The sequence below is a fragment of the Phascolarctos cinereus genome, unplaced genomic scaffold, assembly GCF_003287225.1.
Source record: "Phascolarctos cinereus isolate Bilbo 61053 unplaced genomic scaffold, phaCin_HiC Scaffold_726;HRSCAF=1367, whole genome shotgun sequence".
NCBI lineage: Eukaryota > Metazoa > Chordata > Mammalia > Diprotodontia > Phascolarctidae > Phascolarctos > Phascolarctos cinereus.
In genome coordinates this window covers 222,184,025-222,205,888 of record NW_027556098.1, presented here as the reverse complement: position 1 = coordinate 222,205,888, position 21,864 = coordinate 222,184,025, and the positions used below count along the sequence as shown (strand labels likewise).

The following is a 21,864-nucleotide window of genomic DNA, read 5'->3' as shown; positions in this document are numbered from 1 at the left end:
AAGGCACCGTAATGTTAAAGCTTTTCTCGGGAATTCTGGAGGGTAAGAGAGAGTTGGCAAAAGGGAGTTTAAAGGGGAAGAAAGGAAATTGGAAGAAGGATGGCCTTTGGGAATGAGGGATATTTGTTTAAAGAACGGTAAAGAAAGGATTACCACACTTTTTTCTAGAGACTGCGGGTCCGCCTTACATCTTTGGGTTACAGAGAGGAACAGTGAATCTTCTTTTGTCACCCCACCCCCTAGTCCAAATCAGTGAATATCAGGAGCCTCCGGAAGCAGCTTCATGCTCTGAGAGTCTATTTCTCCACTACATTGTCCACTTTAGGGCAACTCCTTTGGACGTGCTTCCCAGGTAGGGAATGGAAAAGAAAGAGGCACTAGTGACTGTATTCAAGGGGCAAAGCTTTTGGATAGGACCTGTGAGATCCCGCAGTGAGTTGAGAGGAGCTCTTTGCCCGCTGAGGGCGGAGAAGGTAACAAAAGGGGGATGGTACCCAAGGAAGGACGGGGGGGGGGAAAGAATGAGAGTTATGAACTACTTACTTTCTCTGAGAAAGTTCCTAGCTCCAGAAGGTCTGAAAAACAGAACAATCTCCTATTAACCAAGGAGTTTTTAACCGTCTGTTTCGGTAACTACCTCACCAGCACTGTTGGTGTTCTTCGGGCATGAGCAAATGAGTGCTTGAGTGAGCGCGTGTGTTTTGCTTTCTACTGAAAGACCTGAAAATGAACGCGCCTTTTATAAGTCCCTGCAGATGGGAGTTGCTTCTTGTCTGAGACCAAATTTCTGTCGCTCAATGGGAATGAACCTGCAGTCAGTTAGTTGTTCAACACCTTCAAACTTTTAATCCTCTGTCATGATATGTATGCTGATGGTTGGTTTTCTCAGTTTCGCTCTAGGGTTAAAAAAAAGAAGTACTTGGAATGCCTCACAGCCTATCTAAGAACAGGCTCAGGTCTGTCGTAATGAGTCAGGAAAAGGTTGATGTACTTGAAGTGGGGTATGAACACTACAGAACTGTCACCCCATCTAGAATTGATGAGAAACCTGTATTGCAGGTAGCTCGATCTTTTTCTGATGGTAATGCTTTTTCTCGTTAAGCAGTTTGTTTAAACAATAGGTCTCTGATCAGTTTCACCAGAAAAAGCTTTTGCCCAAAAACAAAAATAGAGGGGACAAAGACTAGTGATTTTCCTTTCTGCTTATATAAAATGTTCAGTAAATTGAAAGTATGCATGTAACTTAAATACTGAAGAAAATAAATGCAAGGGACTATTCGGGTTGTCAGAGAATCCCTATTTTTCCCATTATAGTTTACTTTCTCATTATTCCTTTATGTGAGTTTTTCTCAAGTGGATGATGAAATGTCTGTAGTATTCCCTACAGTGTCATTAGATTTGTGCTTTAAGGCAGTGCTCAATTTTTTGTCATTTGGTTAGTATGCTTTATGTTTAAATGCCTTTTTTATTACTTTTTTTTATTTCAACACTAAAAAAAACCTTGATTGTGTATGCATTTAGACAATTGTTGCTAATTTTTTTTTCTATCAGCTCTCACATCTGGCACCCTATTTAAGATTTTCGGAAGTAGCTTAAGGGAATATAGGATGGTGGCTATTACATCTTTACATGCAATTTCCTTTCTTTGTCATTATTTTTAATATTGCCAAATTGGGGTTAAATTAATTCTCCAAGTAGTCTTAGTAAAAATCTTGTTGAAAACACTAAAAAGTTTATTTCCTTCTAAATTTTATTTATGATGTGTCAGAAGTGGTTGAACAAAAAATGGTTCAAAAACGTGAAAAATTAGCTGAGCAATCAGTGAGTAATTGACAACCATGAATGCAACTATTCTTAGTAAGTATTTAAAATGTATATGTGGAACAAGATGGGGTAGCATATTGCTTTGCAGTATCTCACTGTAGTATTTTGCTGGTTAATCCAGTATGAGGTAGAGTATGTCCTAGAAAGTGTAACTAACATGATTTTCAAGGCCTAACCATGCAACAAAGCATTTTTTCCCCATTTTAACACGTTCTCAGACTCTTGCAGTCTTTCATGGAAAAAATACTGTAATTATTAGAATAATTGTTTTTAAAAATACTTTCCCCAGCCTTCAGAGAGAACAAATCCATCTTGAAAATTGGCATAAGGAACTGCTTGGTGTAAAAGTAGTGTACTTTGCGAAAGCAGCCACAAGTAGATATACTATATAAACATGCTTGTGAGATAATTTCTATATCCCTAAAAGTAAGAACAGAGCATGTAACAGGTATTACCCTATTAGCCTTCATGCAGGGCCAATTTTCTACAGTTCTACAAATTCACTTCATTCTTAACATGTGTACTCCATGTAGCCCACAAGCTTTGATTCTGCCACATTTTCTAGATAGCTTTGTAATATGGTGAATGTCAATTTGTCAAGGCTATAAGCCATTATGTTTATTTTGGGACCTATACCAGATTTTACTTTTCATATCCAAATGTAAAAGGTTACAGGATAAACTCACCGAATAACTTTTTCTTGTTATTTATATAAGAATTTGATCTTTGGGTTATGAATGTTAGTAGTAACATACCCTTGAACAAATGTAATCTTTAAAACATTAAAATTCTCTGGAAATATTCTATTTTCAAAATTTATATGCAGCAAGGGTTAAAGTGGTTTTTTTATTTACTTAATCATTTACTAGATAATTTTTAAGTGAAAGTCATTGCAGCATTTGTGACAGAATTCTGATATTTCTTATTATAAAAGTAGAACAGTTTATGAAAGCATCATTAAGGGGATTAAGAAACAACAAACAAAAAAGATTAAGAGCTGGAGGAGAACCGGAAGAGAAAATAATGTAGCCTACCCATCTGCCCTTGGGAAGATTAAACCTAAACTTCTCAGATAGAAAAGTATTCATCTGGATTTTAAGGATCTTACTTAGAAGAATCCACAGTCTCCTATAGTAAACCTTACATTATGCTTATTATTCTGATTGGTCTCTTCTCCTCCCAGGTATCCTACTCCCTACCTTCATCCCCACGTGCCATTATAAAAACAACAACAAAACAAATTAGCAAATGAAAATGAAAAGTGGAAAATTGATTGTTTTAAAAGTCAAGATCATAGAATTCTCTGTTATCATAATTGCATAATCTTCATCCTCTACCATCTGCATCTGACTTAAGAACTCCAGTGGTTTGGTTTTTTTTTCTTGGTTTGATTTTAATAGGACCCCATGATTTCATCAGTGTAGCAAGCACCTGTTTAGGAATTCTGTCTTCCAATATACTTGGCACTTTCTGTGAAATGTTTAGTCCTAAAACACTGCCAAGGGCGATGAGAGGAAAGTGCCCAGAGTCACACACAGTATATTCAAGAGGTGGAATTTGAATCTCAGTCTTCCTGACTCTGAGGCTATCTATTCACTAGACTGGCTATACAACATCTCTTGGTGTGACCTTTGGTTTTTAAAGTTATTTCTTTCCATCCAGATCCATACCTACATAACTACAATTTCCTTGGTGATTTATGTACTAGGTCAACAGAAAGATAACTCAAGGACTGAGAAAGCCGTGATATTTTTCTTTTCTTTATACGTTTTAGCATAAATTAACCATCTCTTTCGTTCAAAGTTAATACGTATTATCTCTATATTTATATATTGTTTTCTAGACTATTTCTAACCTAATAAGAAATTTTAAGAGAGGACTCCCAAAAAGTTATGATCCACTTCCTTCTCATTGGATGAACTATAATCTTGTAGAACAGCAAAGAGATTCCTCCCCTTTGGTCCCCATGCTTAAACTGCTAAAGTAGATTTAAAAACTGAACCCCTAGGAAAGGATTCTAAAACACTTCTAGACTTTCAATGGAAGGTTGAGTTTTAAGTTCAAAACTGGTTGTTAGACATTTTCCCCTAAATTACTTACTATCTATCTCTATCTTATTAATATGTATGTACATACATACACACATACACATATACATAATACATATATACATACACATATACATACATGTGACATATACACACATACACACACACATGTGCATATATATATACGGGTGTGCACATAATTTCTTCCCCTTAAAACAGTTACTTGAAGATGAATTTTGTTTTTTTTTTTACTGAGTTTCTGTTTTCTGATGCATAAAACATTGTTCTCACTTGGGATTCCAGTTTGGCTTTTTAGCTCTCCATTTCATTTTGGAATTGCTTCTGTCTCAAAAAAAATGTCATTCTTACCCACAGTTTAACAGTCTGTAGATGACTATTTAACTTAGTTTTTAAAGGTTGGATTTTTGAATTACATTTTTATATCAAAGAGAACATTTTAAATTGCATCCTTCAGAAGCTGTATGTGATAACAAATTAATACTGACCTATTCATAACTTCTTTCTTTTATCAGTATATTAGAATAGGGCAAGTGATGCTTCCTAAATGCCATTTCTTTCTCAAAATTAGGAGTATGTGTGTGTGTGTGTGTGTGTGTGTGTGTGTGTGTGTGTATTGAACCTAGTTTTACACAACTTAAAAAAAGTTCTGGCAATCCTATATCAATATTTTTCCCCCAGAGAAAAGAACTTTGTAGTCTTTTATGCATTGAGCAGACCAGGGAACCAATAGAGAAACAGAATCTTTTAAGTTAAAGTTACCGTATCTAGCTATACCATATCTCATTATTTTAAGGAAAAAATAACACTAAAAAAGCATTAGATACAAATTTTTGTATATTTTGAACAAAATCTTTCTAATTTTTGCTTTCAGACATCTGAGGCCTCTATCTGAGGTCACTACTTAATAGTAGCGGTTACTGAATATGTTTACTATTTGTGTGTGACTGCTTTATCTTTTGTGTATGTAAATTTCCACAAAATGGTTTATTAGCTTATTTAGTGCTGCAAAAATACATGAGATACATGTGAAATTTAAAGGAGAAAAATAAATTGGGATTGATAATGTTTTCAGCCATATTCTTTCCTTTCCATTAAAGACTTGTACACACTTCCCTCCTATTGCACCTCCATTTTTAAAGAGCTCGTTTCCTCACCCAGGTAATAAGATAGCAGAATTTAGAAAGAAGGTTACTGCTTGACACTGCCCAACACAATTCAGCCTTCATAGGTTTTGGCTTACAGAGGCACTTTTTGTTTCCCAAAATATACAAGAGCATGTCTGAGAGGTTGGTTCCTAATTGATCATCTTGTACTCTATTTTGAGGTATCCCAGTCAGCATTTTGTATGGTCACCAAAGACCAGCTGTTTTCCAAAGAAAGAGTCACAAGGTCCAATGACATCTGGCAATGGTGTCAGGGTTGAATCACAACAGTAAGATATAAGTTTCTTCTACAGTGACTTAGAACTCAGTCAATCAAAGGGAAATGTTATTGTTATTAAACTGGTCACTTGTAAATTTCTGTGAATTTCAGATATTATCAGATAAACATAGTGGTTTTAATTCCAAAAATTAAACTATGCATGGTGAATAAAGCATGAAGCCTAATATTCATGTTTCTTCAGTCCATATTTTTATATTATCCACATTTTTGTTTCCATTTCTGTTTTTGGTGAAATGAACAAATGACTATGTTCACACTTTAGTTTCTCTATCTGTGAAATGGGAATACTATTAAATAATCATTTAATTTGTGAGATCAGTAGAATCAAATATGAATAATTCATTTTGATAACTCAGAATGAAAACTCCCACTTAAATACAGATGGGAATAATATTATTTTTGTTAAAAACAATAAAAGAGAGAGCTATATCTTCTTATAATTGTCATTTTTTCTTATTTCTTCACTTTACCCATGAAAAAAAGAGTCTATTGCTTATTTCCAGTGCACCTCAGTGTTGAGGTTTGCTTATTAAAATAATCATGCTTTAATTATTATATATACTTGTTGTTTCATATTTGAATATAAATTTTAATATAGCTATAAATATTTTAATTTTCCATAGGGATGGTGTTGATAATCTCTCTGTATGTCTCTCTGTCTCTCTCTCTTTCTTCCATCCCCACCTCCACCCCACCATAATGATGAGATCTAAGATTTTTTCCCTTGCCTTTGATATATTTCTTTCTTCAGACACTTTGAGAAACAACTCTCACAATCATGTCACATCCAACACTGACTTCATTGATGTAGAATTGATCTAACCTAGATGCTTTTCCCATTTTTGTTCTCTTTAGTACCATATCCTCCCCAAATTTAAGCACTTCTGAGACTATGATGGTGTGGTCCAACTGTGGTGGCTCCACTATTTTTGATGGTGAAAAAAGACTTTGTAACGATAAATCTTTGCAGATCTTTTCCTGCTTTAACCTATTTCTTGCCCCATCCCAAAATGTTCTCAGGTGATTTCACTTAGTTGGGATTCTTGCCAAGCCTTATTTAAGCTGTTTTTACTCTCCTCTACTTCTTTATCATAACTCATAATCTTTCACTCTTCTCCGTAAGATTTTACAAACAAGTGTATATGTGAGATAATTGCTACATTTATCTGACACATTTATTTGTCCAATTGTCATATCAAGTGTTTGGTGACTAAGGTAGTGTTAAGGTTGTTTTGGTATTTAATACAGCATGTTTCTCCTCTATCTAAATTGACATCACCTAATGATGCTTAAGTTAGCCTGCATGTGTGATTTTTTTTCTTCTTTTTATATGAGTCTAATATTGGGACATGGACATGCCTCCTTCCACACATACTGGTTATATGATTATGGGCAAATAATTTAGCTTCCCAGATCCTTACATTCCTCATTTATTAAGTGGAAGTAGTATTTCTTGTAGTAACTGCCTCATTGGATTGTTTTAAGGCTTAGATGAGATAATATATATAAAACATATTGCAAACCTGAAATTGATATATAAATGTCAGCTGCTATCATTATAATAGAAATCCCATTCTTTTTTCATTGTGTCAGTCAGTCACAATTATGTACCCAGTAATCTATTTTTAGCATGATAAATATGTTTCATTATGTCAGAAGAACTCTTTTTTTTCTCTGTGAAGTATTTGAATATTGGGTCAGTTTGAGCTGGATGAACAGAAAAGGAAAACAATAAGGAAAACTTTTCCCCACACTTGGCAAAAATTCAAAGCAAATATGCCCTGAGAAAAAAATAAAAACCTATACAACACAACTCTGTCTCTGTCTGTCTGTCTGTCTCTCCTTGTGCTCTCTCTCTCTCTCTCTTGCTCTCTCTCTCTCTCTCTCTCTCTCTCTCTCTCTCTCTCTCTGTCTCTCTCTCTCTGTCTCTGTCTCTGTCTCTCTCTCTCTGGAGAGCAAAGGTTACCTTTATTACAATCTCGTGAGATGGCTGTCTGCTCCTTCCATACACGTGGAGAGAGAGAGAGAGAGAGAGAGAGAGAGAGAGAGAGAGAGAGAGAGAGAGAGAGAGCGAGTAACAGGGGCCGCCTTATGAAAGCGAATCTCCACCCATCACACAAACAAGTTTCCATCCACCACTATCCCTTACCCCCTTAACTGGGGGTGGGCTTACATTCTAAGCTGGAAAGTTTCTTCCTATCCTCTTAACTGGGGGTAAGTCTTACATTCCAGGCTTGAAATTCAAAGATAAGGAAAGAGGCTCAGGTTGGGGGTGGGACAGGACTTATTCTTTCTGTTAAGTGCTTAAAAACAGGGTCTGAGTAGGGGAGGATTTTGAAAGTAATAATCAAGAATTATTTGACCCTTTGAGGAGCTTTCACTTCTGAGAGTTCATTTCTCACACTGCCTTCTGAACTAATTACCTTAATTACACTGAGAAGTCTTCACTGAGACATCCCATTCAATCCCTCCTCTTGTTCTATACTATCTGAAGACTTCTCACATCCCACTAAATCCTACTAACCATCAGAGTGGTCTGAAACTGGCACTCAACCCTGACTCTTCAGAACCATCAGCCTGATTTCTTTCCCTTCCACCTTAACCAAAATGGGACAAGGAGTCCTACATAAAGGGGAGTCACAGTGGGAGTAGGATAATTCCCTTCAAATGTTGCAATCTAAGTGTTTTAGAAACACAATACAATTTAGAAACAGTAATAACTTTTGTAATACTAACAATAAACTTAACATCAATTGCACTTCCATATAATCGTGTATAGAAATTATCATTCTTATGATTGTCTGTCTCTCTCTTTCTCCCTCCCTTTCATGGACTCTGCCTTGATTATTGATTGTTTTGCAAGCTTTGACTTGCTCTGTTTCTCACTTGGTCCAGCTTGTCCTTCCTTTGAAAGGTCTTCTTTTAAGAGCTCGCCATATTGGTTAATTTTAGTGTGGACACTCAATTGGTTTTAATTCACTGTGGCTCAGAAATCTGAAGCTCAAGCAATCCACCAGCCTTAGCCTTCCAGTGCCAGGAATGGTCAGCTTCTATTCTGTCTTCATTACTTTCTTCAAGGTTTCTCTGTTTGGATGTAGTACAGGTCCAAAAGTCTTGGTGTGGTTTTAAGCTGCTAAAACTTAAAACTGCAATAAGACTTTTGGGACATTTTATATTTTAAATTACACTCAGGAATCATCAGGGTACTGCCTGAAATTTCCAACTGAACTTATATAACAATAAATCAAGAATCAATGGAGATACGATGTCAAAGGTTGGCTTTCAGACTACTACGTGGAAAATCAAATACATGACTGGTATGTCTATTAGAGGAATGTGATTATTTTTAAAGAAAATGAGCCATTCTATTATATTACGCTTTCAGTCTTAAGCTAAAACATATCAAGAATGATTTGGCTTTTTGCCCTCTTGGTTCACTTTTCAGAATCCTTTTGGACTAGAATCAAATTATGCTGTTATCTTAGCATAAGTAGTATGAGTGAAGAACTTTAATTTTCTTTCCATTCTTTCCATGATAAAAACAATGAATTCTAGTTGGAGTAAAATGAAAATTGTATTAGATTTCATTGGTTATGCTTTTAATTTGAATTATATCGAATTTAACTCTAGGCAATATTATATATTGAAAATTAGCAAATTAAAATCTTGCCTGTCTCTATTGGCCTTTAAGATTTAAATGGGGTTTAAACTTAGACTACAATGAACAGAAAACTACACTTCATTGCACAGATTTTGGGGGGGGGCACCCTGTAACTAAAAGTTTAGAACTCTCCCTTTACGTTCAACTCCTCTGTGTGTGTGTGTGTCTCTCTGTCTCTCTCTGTGTGTCTCTGTTTCTGTCTCTCTCTGTCTCTCTGTCTCTGTCTCTGTCTGTCTCTATTATTGTAGCAAGAGTAGGCTGCAGAATGCAATGAAGTGTACCTATAGATAGAGAGCAGTTGAGCTTTCTTCAAATCAGACCTTGTATTTTAGGAAAACTTGTTGCTCTGTTGTATGAAGACAGATTTCCAAGAGATGATTTTTCTTGATCCTTGAGACTGCTATCACTTAATTCAACAGATAATCATTAAGTGTATACTATATGCAAAGAACTGTGTTAAACAGCAAGTGTGATCCATAGTTTAGAAAAGACATAATTTCTGTCCTTATGGTGTTTACAGTTCAGTAGGAAATCAGACACATGAAGTTAATCATAATACATAATCATACATGATAATGAATATTCTATGGAAGAGGGAACAAAATTACTGTGAAGGCCCTGAGGAGAAAAATTATTAACAAGAAGGAGTTTTCACACATCAAAAAAGGAAATAGTCAAGAAGAAAGAAAATGGGAGGTAGCCTTGGTGGGCTTGATTTCTTACTTGTAACCAGTGTTAGTCTATGATTGCTAGACATATTTAATTCGAATACAAAACTCCTCTTTCAGAAATAAACAATAAATCCTTCGCTACCTTATTCTACATCTCTTGGACACATTTCATTTTGTCATTGTTCTTCTATAAATATGATGCCCAGAATGGAACACAATATCCCAGATGTAACCTCACCACAGCAGAATATGAGTCTCTTGTCCTGCACATTCCACTTCCATCAATGAGCTCTAAAGTCACATTAACTTTTTTGAATGTCATGACATATAGATGGCTCATTTTAAACTTGCAGTTTGCTAAAAACAAAAAAAATCCCCATTTTTCCCCTGCACAGAAACCATTGACTACCCATGCTTTTCCTACCCAGTAATTGTACAGACAATTTTAAATTCAAATATAGTATTATAAGGCTGTTCCTTTTAAATTCCATATTATTTGTTGATCCATTGTTCTAGACTATCAAAACTCTCTTGGATACTTATTTTGCCATCCAATATGTTATCCTTCCCATTTCAAATCATTTGCAGATTGGATAAGCCGATCATTTATGCCTTCATCAAAGTTCATAAGAGTATTAAACCAAATAGATACAAGAGTGGATCCCTAAGGCTTACCAACAGAGATCTCCTTTCAGATATCTCCCTTTAGGTTAACATCAATGCATTCTTCACTAATTTGGGGGTTAAGTTATTCAAGCATTTCCAAAACATAACCATAGGAGCTGTCCTTTAACCTATATCTATTGTATCTGATAAAGTCTTAAATGTTCTATAGGAATGGAAAAGCAGGAAGGATCCAAACCATGAAGAGTTCCTGTCGCCATTGCCTGCAAGAGAATTCATTAGGAAAATAAGTGTGATATCTGATTTGTTGAAGTAGTGGACTTTGTTATTCTACCACTGGACAAACACACACACACACACACACACACACACACACACACACACAAAGACAGAGAGAGAAATGTTATTGTATTAAGAATCCTAAGTAGATCTCCAAGCAGACTGCTTCTGCCATGTCTTCTTTATGATTTCCTAGGGTTCACAAGGGAGAGTGGAGTAAAACCAGTGAGTTCCTAGCCCACTTTCCTCAGAAACTTTGCTGTAGGCATTCCTGTCACACTCTCTATTTCTGCTACTCACCCCACCAGTGAAGGAATTACCAATTAAGTCTTCTCTCTTGGTGTCTGTCCCTAAAACAAGGCTTCAGGTACCTTAAAAGCAGCTCTTCTACACCAAAATCCTGAATACAAGTAAATCCTTTAATGTAATTTTTCTGCATCTAAAATCTTTACAACATTGATTACAGGTTGGTTTGTTTTTAAGTTACAGTGAACTCTTAATTATTTATGGAATTAGAAGAAAGGTATAGCTTAGTTATATGAAAATGAAAAGAAATTCATCACTTGAATTTAGCTAGCATGCGAATATCCTGTCCCATTAAGTCTTACTAACAAGTAGCAAAGATAAGTGAGGGACTGAATCTCGTAGTCTCTTCTTTATACAGAGTAACTTCTAGTTTGGATACAGTTTCTTCAGGATAACCAACAAAAGAGAGAAAGGTAATAAAAGGATAATCAGTGATCTGATTTACCAATCTCTGCTTAATTAAAAGTTGACTAATTGTCATTATCCATTTGCTATGTCATTCAAAACCTATTTTTATTTTTTAAATTAATTAATTTTTTTAGTTCTCAACATTCACTTCCGTAAGATTTTGAGTTCTAAATTTTCTCCCCCCAGCTTCCCAAGACGGTGTGCAATCTGATATAGGCTATACATCTACATTAATATTCAACATATTTTCACATTAGTCATGTTGCAAAGAACTAGAACTAATGGGAGAAACTATGAGAAAGAAGAAACAATACCCCCCAAAAAAGAAAGAGAGCAAATAGTATGCTTTGATCTGCATTCAGACTCCAAAGTTCTTTCTCTGGATATGGATAGCATTTACCATCATGAATCTTTTGGAGTTGTCTTAAATCCTTGCATTGCTAAGAAGAGCTAAGTCTCTCAAAGTTAGTTAACACGCAATGTCACTGTTACTGTGCACAATGTTCTCCTGGTTCTGCTCACTTCACTCAGTATCAGTTCATGTAAGTCTGTCCAGGTTTTTCTGAAGCTCACCTGCTCATCATTTTTTATGAAACAATAGTATTCCATAACATTCATATCCCACAACTTGTTGAGCCATTCCCCAATTGATGGGTATCCCCTCAATTTATAATTCTTGGCCACCACAAAAAGAGCTGCTATACATATTTCTCCACATGTGGTCCTTTTCTCATTTTATGATCTCTTTGGGAAACAGACCTAGAAGTGTTATTTCTGGGTCAATGGTTATACACAGCATAACCTATTTTTAATTTTTATATTTCATAGTTGTATAATTAGTTGACAAACATTTATTAAGTATCTGCTATGTGACAGACTATGCGCAATGTTATAAAGATACAAAGTAATGCAAAAAAGCAGCCCTTGTTTTCAAGGAGCTCCCAGTCTACTGCAGGTGACAAGATGCAAATGACTATGTACAAACAAGCTATACTCAGGATAAATTGGAGATAGTCAATCGAAGGAAGGCAACAGAATTAAAGAAGATAGGAAAAGGCTTTTCTGGTAGAAGGTAGGATTTTAGTTGGGACTTGAAGAAAGCCAGAGAAGCCAGAAGGCAGAGATGAGAAAGGAGAGAATTCAGAAGCCTGGCCCATTGAATAGTTAGCTATCTGTCCCAGTCAATAAGACTTCTTTTGAATTTGTAATACAATAAAAAATGGCAAGAAATTCAACTTCAAATAAAAGAAAGTTGTTTGGCATTGTGCTTTTGTTATTTGAGGCTTTTATATCTTGATGACAGTAGCATCCTTATGGTCTCATAATTTAAAAGCAAAGATAACTTAGGAAACATGTGTAGTTCAGTATTTCCTTTTCTTAGATTATTATCATTCACCGTACTGGGGGTTAAACCTATTCTGTTTTATCAGATTGGGTATTAGTATTTATAGTATCTGATCAGTCTTCTCTCCCTAGAAAGGCAAAGATTTATCAGGTCTGTTTCTTTTTTATACATATGAAATTATGAAAAATGCCATAAAAACCCTAATCAAGTGATTGTGGAATTCAGGAACTTAATAATTAATTTCTGTTTGCTGAGGGTTTCAATTTTTAAAAATCTAATCTTCTAGTAGCAAAATAGTGTTAGCCCAATTGTGTTCCTGTCAGATTCAAAGTTGTATTTGTAATCAGATTTACCAATTGTAAAACTGAATTACATAGCAGTGTAACACCTAACATTGGATAAGTTTTTAAATGGAACAGAGCCATGTGATTGATTCTATTAGATTACATTAATGTTGTATTTAAAACAATTTAATTACTTCCTATACCAATGACATAATCTCAACCTCACAAACAAAGAAAATCTGGCATAATTGTAACAGAGAATATTAAAAGTCACTGCCATTCTATTTGAAGATACATCTTTCTATGGTAATGAAGTAGTATAATAATCTGAACAGCCTCCAGAGCAAAATGTTTGATTTAGCACTATCCCATTACTATGTAATTAGTCTTCCACTAGTCATTCTTTTCTGTGTTTTAAATAACTTTTTCTATAATGAATACTAGCACGAAGCTAAATTACTACATTATAATCAGCAACATATATAACAATAAGTTTGAATTTCTGAAGGTGAGCTAAGGAAAATAATTTCCAGGAAAAAACAAAATTGAGAGTTTGATTTTCCCAAAGGTTACATATTAAATTCTTCATGTTATTTTTGTTCCTGTGCACAACATTTCTCTTTTTGGTTTCAAAGCAGCTACGCTGTATTCTGCATATCCATGTATATATTCTGATAGACAATCTTGCTGCATTCAAATACCTATGAAAATGATTTATGTTGTCTGATAATAATTTCTCATCTAATAATTCTGAGAAGACTTAATGTTTGTGTTTTTTCACATTGTTGAAACCAATAATAATCTCTTTTTAACTTATAATATCAAATAGGGTTCCATTGCAAAAACAAAACACACAAACAAACACACAAAACTTTTGCACATATTTTAGAGCATGAAAGGCTGGCTAGCTTAATGAAAGTTGTATGAATGTTTTAATTTTTTTTCATATTCTCAGAGGAAAGGGGTTAGGCATTCATTGATTAGACTTCTTATTCAAATTTGGATTTCTTTTTTATGCATCTGAAAAAAAAAAACATTTATTGAGTTCCTAGTATGTGTTTTGCACTATGCTATGTTAGAGATGCAGAGATCAAAAAGAATGTAGAACACTTGGCCTAAAGTATCTCACAGTCCTTTAGGAAGGGAAGCATCTATTTAAATGCCTATAAATACAGACAGCATGTGATAAGTGTATAGGAAGGTACAGAGGGAGAAGCTGGGAGGAAGAGAGATGGGGGAAGAGAAGACAGGAGAGGAGAGGAGGAGAAGGAGAAGAAAGGGAAGGGAAGAAGGGAGGGGAGGAGAAGGAGGAGGAGTGGAGAAGACAGAGAGAGAGAGAGGAGGAGGAGGAGGAGGGGGAGGAAGAGGAGAATGAGAAGAAGAAGAAAATGAAGATGAAGAAGAAAATGATGAAGAAGATGATGAAGATGAAGATAATAATGAAGAAGGAAAAGCAAAAGAAGAAGAAACAACCAGGAGAGAACCTTGGAGAAAACTCAAGGGGACACAGTATGGAATAAGCTAACAAAGGAAACTAAGACAGGCAGCTAGGAGGAGAATTCAGAATTCAGTGTTAATAAAGACCACAAAGGAAAGAGTATGCAGGAAGAAAGAGTGATCAACATGTCAGTTGCAGCAGAGAGCAACAGAGAACTGAAAAAAAAAAAGACCATCAAATTAAGCAATTAAGAGATCCTTTCCAACTTTGGAGAGTAGTTTCAGTTCAATGAGAGCTCAGTTTGTGAATTGAGTGAGAGAGAAATAGAGTCATAAATATGTAGTTTTCTTCCAAGATTTTAGCTAAGAATGTGAAGAGGAGAAAGGAAAATAGATTGAGAGGATGACTGAGTCTAGTTAGATAGAGGTGACAGGTATGTTTGAAGACAATAGGAAAGAACCAATAAAAAGAGAAAAAATGAAGATCAGGAAAGAGGGAATGACTGAGGGAGTAATCTGCTGGAGAGCATAGGAGGAAATTAGATCAAGCAGCCATACAGAAGGGTTGATCTTGGCAAGAACGGCCACCTCATTATCAAAGACTGGAGGATAAAAGGAAAGAGTAGGAATGATGTCAAAGGGTTTTAAAATGAAAGGGAAAGGAGGGAACTCAGGTCGAATAACCCCCATTTTCTCAATGAAGAGGCATGATCCTCAGATAACTTGACAGGGAGAGAAGAAACACAATGGAATAGTTTTTGTAGGGAAGGAAATAGGGAATTGATTAAGGTGGAATAAAAGGATTGCCTTGTTACATTGAGGGCCCAGTTGAAATCAGAGGACATAAACTTGCAGTGGACCCAGTCAGTATAAGTCTTTTATTTAGTTGCACATGAGTAGGAACAGTGAGAGGGGTGTTGGGAATAATGCATGATTAAGACAGACAAGAGCACAAGTGATTTGGAAGTAGATGACAGTGTGGATTCAAATTTGTTAACTATATAGTTGAAGTTCAGAAGAGAGGAAAGTGAAGTCAGAACAAGGTGAATGGCCTGAAAAAGTAATAATGGCTGTACTACATACTTTGAAGGGTTGTGTTTAAGGCTTAAACAAGATAATATAAGTATTGTCATAGCTGTTGTTGTTGAGATACCTAGGTGGCATAGTGGGTAGATAGCTGAACCTGGAGTCAGGCTGACCTGAGTTCAAATGCAGCCTCAGATATTAACTAGCTGTAGGGCCCCAGGCAGGTCATTTAAATTTTGTCAGCCTCAGTTTCCCCATCTGTAAAATGGAGATAATAACAGTACTGACCTCTCAGGGTTGTTGGGAAGATGGACTGATATAATATTTGTGAAGTGCTTTGCACATCTTAAAAGTGTTACGTAAAGCACTATTGTTATTATCATTAATAATAATAGTTATAAATGACTTGATCAGGGTGACAAAGCTAATATGTGTCATAAGCAGGATTTGAATATCAGTTTTCTGACTCCAGGGGTAGGGTTTGTTTATTTTTTTTAACTCATCCACAGAGGAGATCAATTCAGTAACATTCACAAACATTTACAAACCACCTAATGAGCACCAAACATGCTTCTGGGTGTTGGAGATACAAAGACAAAAATAAAAGATCTTTGCCCTCAAGAAGCTTACATTCTACTAGCATGATACAAACTTGTAAACAGAAAAATAAACACACCATGAAAATTTGAGGAAGGAAAGAACAGAACTCAGATAATTCAAGAAATCCCTCATTTAGAAAATGTCCCTTAAACAAGTCATCTACTGAATACATCAGAGGGCAAGAAACTTGCTGACCAAAGGGGATAGTTAGGAGGCTTTCTGAATTGCAGGAATGTGCTCTAAAGGTATGAACTTGAGTTGTTGCAGTGACCATGGCTAGGAAAAGGTACATGTGAGAGATGAGCAGCTGTTTCAGATCCAAAAAAGGCCTGCAGAAAGTGAGATTTGATTTGAGTCTTGAAGGAAGCCAGAGATTCTAAGAGATGCAAAGTAGAAAGAAATGCATTACAGGCATGTGGGACGCTCAGGAGAAACATACAGGTGTGAGAGATGCTTCCAAAGAAAATCAATAGGACTTGGTAAATGATCAGTTACAGGGATAATACAGAAGTAAGTGTCAAAGAGGACTAACATTTTGGGTCTGGGAGCTCAATAATGTTAACAGTCTTCAGTAAAGGATTCTGGCCAAAGAAGGTAAAGAAATTGTGACAAAATTAATAACTAAAAGAATATGCTCAGTATATTGTCCTTTTGACATAGCATATGTCATGCTTATCCATGTCTCATTGCTTCAGTGGATTCATGATCTCCTAATTGAGAACACTCCCATCAATGGTGCAGAACACAGCCATCAATACTTTCTCATCCTATTTGATTCTGGTTCATGTCCTTCTATAAATCTATAATTCACCCAGTTGGCAGAAGGCCTCTTTAGGTTAAAAAAAATCTATAAGTACTAGTGCAACACCTGGGCTGTCCATCTTTCATCCTTTGCTCTTGCTACATGGTCCCTCTACTTCCTTCTCTTGTGTGATGTTTGACTGTTGGTCACATGCTGCAGCCTACTTATATTTACAATATGTCTCTTTGGGGAAACTGAACTTTTTTTATTTTTTAGAAATCATGGTGTTCCATAATTCAGATAGGTAGATGGATGGATGGATAGATGGAAGCATGGATGGATAGATGATAGGACAAATATAGATAAATAGATCGATAAATAGATGCATATACATAAATGTATATATCTATATGCACATATACATATGTGTTGGTATATATGTGTGTGTATATATATTCACACCGGCAAATTTTAAGAATAGTCTCATGTATGTGTCATTTGTTGTTTTTTTCAGTCATTTTCAGTCATGTCCAACTCTTTGTGACCCCATTTGGGGTTTTCTTGGCAAAGATACTGGAATGGTTTGTCTTTTCTTCTCAAACTAATTTTGCAGCTGAGAAACTGAGGCAAATAGGGGTGAAGTGACTTACCCAGGGTCAGACAGCTAATAAGTATCTGAGGTCAGATTTGAACTCACAAAGCTGAGTCTTCCTGACTCTAGGCCTAGCACTCTATCCACTGTACCACCTAGATGTGTCATGGGTTTGGAATAATCTGATGTTTCAAAATATTCTACATGTATCATTTTGGGCAATCCATTTCATCTTTTTGAAATTCAGTCCCCCATCTGTAAAATGGGAGGAGGGGAAAAGTAGACTAGATGATCTCTAAGGTCCCTTCCTACTCTAAATCTGTGATCCTAGAAATCACAGTAAAAGGCAAAGGAAACATTTTTGTTTTGTTATTTTCTGCTATATCATCTCCTATTTCAATTCTTGTTAAATGCATGCAACCATCTATATAGCATTTTCTGTCTGTTTTACTTTTGGTAGTGGTGAAACCACTTTGCCCTTCTGGAGAGCCTTTTATCTACCTCTTTTATCTCCCTCCTTTATCTATCCAAAGGATGTAATGCACTTACAGAGAACGTCAAATGAAAATCAAGTCTCTTCCACTTAGGGATAGTTGTAGGAAGTGAGGTGGGAAGGTCCTCACTGTGAATATCCTCACCTACACAAGATATGTCACCTTGCTGTCTTTAAGAAACTTGGTAACCCTCTTTAGGCACGATATCGTAATTAATTTCCCCTAATTGAGCTATACTTACTCACAGGAGTGTAGGAGTTATACCTATTTCTTTGCTGTGAGAACCTCAGAGTTTTGTAACCCTTGGAAACTTGTTTAGAGGCCAGAGTTAGAGCATATGCTGAATGGTGTGTGTGTGTGTGTGTGTGTGTGTGTGTGTGTGTGTGTGTGTGTGTGTGTGAGAGAGAGAGAGAGAGAGAGAGAGAGAGAGAGAGAGAGAGAGAGAGAGGGAAACAGGACAAAGGGAAAGAGAGACAGAGAGAAAGATAAGGGGAGAAAACAAAGGGTAGAAGGAAATTTCTTTTCTTTTACTCTTAGGCATTTGGGGGAAACATTAAATTTCATTTTATGGAACAAAATGACCTTCTGTTGATCATCAAGTAAGTTAAAATCTGTCTTCCCCAACCACTGGAAAAATATAAATCCAGAGAACTACCAGTACACACACATACACACACACACACACACACACACACACACACACACACACACACACACGAATATATACGTATACACACATATATATGTGTGTATACATACATGCATGTATGTGCATATATGTATACATATATACATATGTAAAGAGGAGAGAGAGAATAAATTATTTATTATAGATTATTTGGTTCACTTGGGCAAATATATAAAACCAAAGACCCAACCCAAAAGCAATCTTCTTCCTGAAACCTTCCTGACTTTCCCACTTTCAGAAATGATCTTTTTTGAATACTTAACACTTTGTATCTTTCGCATGCATTTGTACGTTTTGTATTACAGTTATTGATATATGTGTCTACTGCCTCCACTAGATTGCAGTCTTATTTATTTTTGTAGCTTCCTCAGCCAAACAGCAGGGCTTTTCATTTGGTAGGTGCTTAATAAGTGTTTCCTGAAGTAGAACAAAGAACAAAAGAAAAAAAATGGTCAAAACTCCTCAGCACCAAATGTCTGCATCTTCCTTTAATTGACTCAGTAACTCTGTTTTGGCCCAGATTATGTCAGCCAATCACATCTAATTTAAGCAGTGAAAATCAATCAACGTGTTTAAATATTAAGATGGTAATATTTTACTACTGCGTTACTGGAAGCCATATCTTAAATTTACTTTGTCTGAGTCCTGCTTCAGGGAGAAGCCACTTTGGGTTCATTTCTTCACTTTCATTCTAGATCACCCTTACTTTTGGTGTCTACTTAGAGCAATGATGATTAAGGAGAAAGAGAGAAAGACAGAGACAGAGACAGAGCTGAGTATGAGAAACAGATGAGAGAGACCGAGAGAGACAGAGACAGAGAAAGAAGCAATGACAATTTTTTTTTCCTTTTGCTTCCTGCCTTTCATGCTGTCAAAATGATTCCTGGGTTCCAACTAACTGCAACCCACCCCTTCTTTCTTCAGATGTATAAATCAGGAACTTCATTTTTTAAAGGGATCAGAGTAACCAAAGTATGCTAAATACAGTTAAACCATTTAAACAATAATTATAATTTAAATTTCTCCATAATGAGCTATATTTAAGGTCACAGTTTATAAACAGGTTAATGTAGTTACAGGTCTACTGTGATTCTGAAAAGTCTTTGTCAGCCTTAACTTGATATTGGTCCAGCAATCCATACTTTACTTGTCTTAACCTGAATAAAACAGTAGGGAACACATCAGCTTCATTCAGCCTGGCATAATTTAGGCTGTCACATCTCCTCACTTGGGAACTCCTTTCTTCAGAAGGTGGCCTTCTGGTCATATGTATGTCAGTCAGTTGTTTTCTTCCTCAGTATGATCCTGACAGATGCACCTTGATTTATACTTCCCATTAGGAAATACAAGACCCTTACAGATCCTGTCAAAGTCACAGGTCACTTGTAATCACATATTTCTTTTTTTCCCCTTTTTTGGCCAAAAAAAGCACCCTCCCTCTTCAGACAGTATTTTTCAAACACTGCAAAGAACATGTTTGCCTCCAACTCATTATGTTTGGAAGCTTTATTAGGAATGACTCTTTCCTCTAGCCCAGTATCTCCTAAGAATAACATGATATTGTTTTGACCTTTATATCTCCTGTATGATCATATCCTATTTGGGGTGATACTCCTCAGATGGTAGGGAAGTCCTAAACCTACAAAAATCTTGTCAAATATTTTGTCAAGCATTTTGGAACAAAGTAGTTTTTTATTGGCCAGTCTTCTGTGTACAGGTGACAGTGTAAAGACACCCTCCCCCCCCACACACAAAAACACTTAAACCTTGCTTGAACCTGCTTCCAGTGTTGAATTGAAGGAATAACAAAAAAAAAAGGGACTTAAATTGGGCATCTCAAAATGGAAGTCAATTCCAGTGGGATGTAGGGGCCAGTTCTCCCTTGAAAGAATTAGTCATTCAGATAATCTCATTACCCACTATAAATTTAACCTGACTGGTTACTAAGCTTAGACTTCTGTCACCACTTATATGCAATTTTAATTCTACATGTATTATTGTTACAACCTTAACAAGTATTTATTCAGTTTTTGATGGTCGTTGAATAACCTAATGAAGATATTGGGTCATCCATTAATACAGCATTCAGTACTTTCATTTTGAGAAGTAAAAAAGCATATTTTCTGTTGTTTATTTCCTGACAAATTATTTCTAATTATGGGCTTACATTTAGCTAATATTTTAGAAGGTGTTGTTTTCATTATTTCTAAAGGCTTTGAAAAAGTACACAAAAGTCTATAATATTTAGAAGTATTTTAATCAGAATAAGAAATTGATGTTCATGTATTAAAATCAGAAAAATGGCTTTATTTTGAATTTAACCCTGCAAGTTTGCTATCCTTAATTCTCCCATAACCAACAGTGCATTTTATATGAAATTCCACAAAAATTCATCTATGTACTTCATTTGGTTATATTCTAATGTTACCTTTTAAAACACCAAATTCTAATTCCTATTATGGTATCATGACACAATTTCAACATGTCCCCTACCTCTCAAATTCCTGCAGGAGAGATACTTATAAATTATCCTCTTTAAACCCCTAGGTGGAGTGCTCAGCAAACGTTCATTTGTAATCATGATGATGCTGTCCAAATAACAATTCTTGTGTTTCAAATTAAATATATGCTGAAACCTTTAAATGAAATGCTTTACTTAAAGAGAAAATAAGAAACAGCAATGCACATGTTTACCTCCAAGTGAGTATGTTTGGAAGCTTTATTTAATGTCCCTCACTGTCTAAACATCTTCACTGAAGAACTGTTCTGAAAAGAAAAAAATGTTAGGAAAGTTGCCAGTTATATATTTTGACATATAAACAGCTATATCCACTAGATATAGAGATGAGATGATATTTTTATAGACTTACTCGGCTAAGGGTAGCTAGTTGGTGCAGTGGATGGAGTGCCAGGCCTAACATCAGGAACACTCATCTTCCTGAGTTCAAATGGTCCTCAGACACTTACTAGCTGTGTGACTCCAGCCAAGACACTTTGCCTCAGTTTCCTCATCTGTAAAATGAGCAGGAGAAGCAAATAGCAAACCACTCCATTATCTTTGCCAAGAAACCCCAAATGGGGTCATGAAGAGTCAGACACAAATGAACAAAAACAACACCCAGCTAAATGTTTTAATTGATATGAAACAAATGATCACACTGGCTTGAGTTATATTCTGTTCTTTTTTGAGAGGCAGGAAGGTAAGGAAAGAGTTGTTGGCTGCTTTTAGCAAGTTTCAGCTCTTCTTTGCTTCCTACTGATACTGAGATGGATACTTTGCCATCACGTAGAAAGGAGGGCAGCATTTTCTCCACTATTAGAGGCAGGGAATTTTCATTTTCATCTTTTAACTCCCAGTACATTACACAATG

General features: G+C 35.8%; 1 long non-coding RNA gene across 1 annotated transcript in view; it reads left to right on the top strand.

The window, feature by feature from the left end:
- Positions 1-21,864, top strand: part of LOC144454424 (uncharacterized) — a 381,737-nt gene that overhangs the window by 769 nt on the left and 359,104 nt on the right. The window lies entirely within an intron of this gene.